Consider the following 3181-nt stretch of genomic DNA (forward strand, 5'->3'; position numbering starts at 1 on the left):
AACATGCTCTATGGTCTGATAGGAGGAGGTTAACATGCTATGGTCTGATAGGAGGAGGTTAACATGCTATGGTCTGATGCACAGATGTAATGATAATGGTACGAGGGAAACTGGATGTATTTGATCCGCCGATGGTCATGTTTCAGTGTGAAGGCCTGGCTCTGTTTTCTTTTGAGCTACAGCTTGAGTTTAGGAAATGAAATAGAAAGAAAACGCATTAAACAACGACACACCCTTTTTGTGTTTCTAACACATTAAGGAAACCTCGAGGCCACTCGTAAAAAATACGAATACATCTTTCTCTCTCGGCTATAAAATAAAACAAGATTGTCCGCCTCCGCAACAACAACAAAAAACACACAGGCAGCACTTTCCTCCCTGTTTTCCTCTGCGAAGAATGGTTGTAAATGTGTAATTACATTAATAAAATAGTCCCGGGTAGTAAACCACTGCGCCCCCCCCCACCCTGAGGATGCCTGATTGCACAAAGTGTGTGTGTGTGTGTGTGTGTGTGTACATGGACGCATGTTGTGCGTGCAAGCAAGCTGTATGCAGAGGTGGGGGCGTGCGGCAGTGTGTGGTTACGGGTTAGCGTGTTAAAAAACTAAATGGCAGCACAGGCTTTAAATGTTCCCCAGTCCTGAGGGCAAGGCGTTCACACAGTGTTACCTCTGGCGGTTAGTTAGCGGGCTGAGGTGGGGGTTGGGGGGGGGGGGGGGGGGGGGGGGGGGGGGGGGGGGGGGGGGGGGGTTGGGGCGGTAGGCTTTGGTACATGGTGCCAGTTTCTGCCATAATAAAGGCATTAAAAAGCTCCTCATTAAACTATTTTGGGCACGGGGGTTTGGAGAGGCACCGGCTGCCAGGGAGTCTCTGCCAGGGCACCTCCATGTCACCGGTGGTTTGAGGGATATGATTACAAACACATGTTTATTAACGGGGGGATGAGAGGAGAGAGAGAGAGAGAGAGATGTTCGAGGGTGTAAAAGAGAAAAAGCTGCAGTTTGCACAAATTAGGTCCCGTTCACACTAATGCAGATTATTCGTACAGCAGTAGGCATGGGGGGGGATATCGGCGCCTGTGTGTCGATACAGTATTGCCACTGAAAATATCGCAATACTATGATGTATTGAACTTGTCTTGGACTCAACTTGACTCGAATCAAACCTTTTTGGACTTGGCCTTGACTTGGACTCGACTAGTCCTGGTCTTGGACTTGTCTTGGACTTGTCTTGGACTCAACTTGACTTGGACTCAAACCTTTTTGGACTCAACTTGACTCAGACTCAAACTTTTTTAGACTCTGTCTCGCTGGGACTTGACTTGTCCTGGTCTTTGACTTGTCTTGGACTCAACTTGGCTCAGACTCAAACCTTTTTGGACTTGGTCTTGACTTGGACTCAACTAGTCCTGGACTTGGACTCAACTTGACTTGGACTCAAACCTTTTTGGACTCAACTTGACTTGGACTCAACTTGACTTGGACTCAACTTGACTTGGACTCAAACCTTTTTGGACTTAACTTGACTCAGACTCCAACCTTTTTGGACTTGGTCTTGTCTTGGACTTGTCTTGGACTCAACAAAGGTGGTCTTGACTGAAGCCCTGTAGATGTACCAGAATGTATTTAATTCTTCGTGCATAAAACTTAAGTGAGTAATTTAATACGAAGGTTTACCAGCACTGTGATTTACATTGCCATAAAACTCAGATTAAGCTTTTTGGCTGCACAAAACGTGCGTTTTGTAGTCATTACGGTCAGGATTTTACTGCACTTTCAAATGAAGAGGAGAATGTTACAGAAGTCTCTTGTTAGCATCTCGGAGGCTACTTCAGACGTTACAGAAGTCTCTTGTTAGCATCTCGGAGGCTACTTCAGACGTTACAGAAGTCTCTCGTTAGCATCTCGGAGGCTACTTCACACGTTACAGAAGTCTTTCGTTAGCATCTCGGAGGCTACTTCACACGTTACAGAAGTCTCTTGTTAGCATCTCGGTCTCGGAGGCTACTTCAGACCTTACAGAAGTATCTCGTTAACGTCTGAAGTAGCCTCTGAGATGCTAACGAGAGACTTCAGACGTTACAGAATTGTCTTGTTAGCATCACGTTAGCATCTCGGAGGCTACTTCAGAAGTTACAGAAGTGTCTCGTTAGCATCACGTTAGCATCTCGGAGGCTACTTGTTGCAGTGACATTGGTCCGAAATGGTCTGGAACCGCGGCTGAGCTAACTCCACGGCATGCTGCAGCGCCTGTCCGTATTATTGTGGATATATTTAAAGATCCCTTCAATGTGTCAGACACTTTTATCCACATGTTGCATTTTCACATGGTTTTCTAGAAGCACCAAACGGCTAAAGCTCCCGGTGGATTCCAGCAGCATCTGGTACCAACATGGTGCGTCCCTCTTCTCGGCCTCTCAGCAGGACGAGGCTTTGTTCTGTCTCTGGGATCTGCTTCAGTTCTTAAAGGGGCACTACGCAGTTTTTCTCAGCTTAATTCACGTTAGCTGAACAGCTTCGGCGTCATTGGAACAGACTTTTTTGGAGTCATATAAACCCTCTATAGAGAAACCTGCACGTGGGCTCTATAGAGAAACTTGTAGGGGGGGCCCTATAGAGAAACCTTGGTTTGGTTTGGATTGGTTTAAAGAAATGCAAATAACCCAAAAGCGAATGTTTTTCTTCCTATCCAAGAATGCATCTGCAGCCAGACCTTACACAATGTGAGACTACTCTCAAGTTAAATTCATCATTTGCAGGTATTTGAAATCATCGGTTCATTTGATTGACCCTGGCGTTTGACCTTTGTGCCCTCAGACTCAGAAACACCGAAGGTCAAGTGGCCTCGCCCCTTAAAATTAAATAAACGAAGAAATTCCAGCATCAGAAGCATTTGATTGGCATAAATCCTGAGTAAGGGTTGTGAGTCTGTGGCTGTGGTGGAAAAGCAGAGTGTTGCGAAATGTTCGAGGTCCCTGATAATGATGAATGATGGGAAAGAAAGTGGGCAGCCTCGCCATGGCAACGCCTCGTGTTTACGTTGAATGCGACTACATCTACATTACTATGTCTGGATTTACCCTGCAGAGACCTGAGGACCAGGCAACCATAGTCCTCAGATTGGAAAGATAGTCTAGCTAGCTGTCTGGATTTACCCTGCAGAGACCTGAGGACCAGGTAAC

The sequence above is a fragment of the Etheostoma cragini genome, chromosome 9, assembly GCF_013103735.1.
Source record: "Etheostoma cragini isolate CJK2018 chromosome 9, CSU_Ecrag_1.0, whole genome shotgun sequence".
NCBI lineage: Eukaryota > Metazoa > Chordata > Actinopteri > Perciformes > Percidae > Etheostoma > Etheostoma cragini.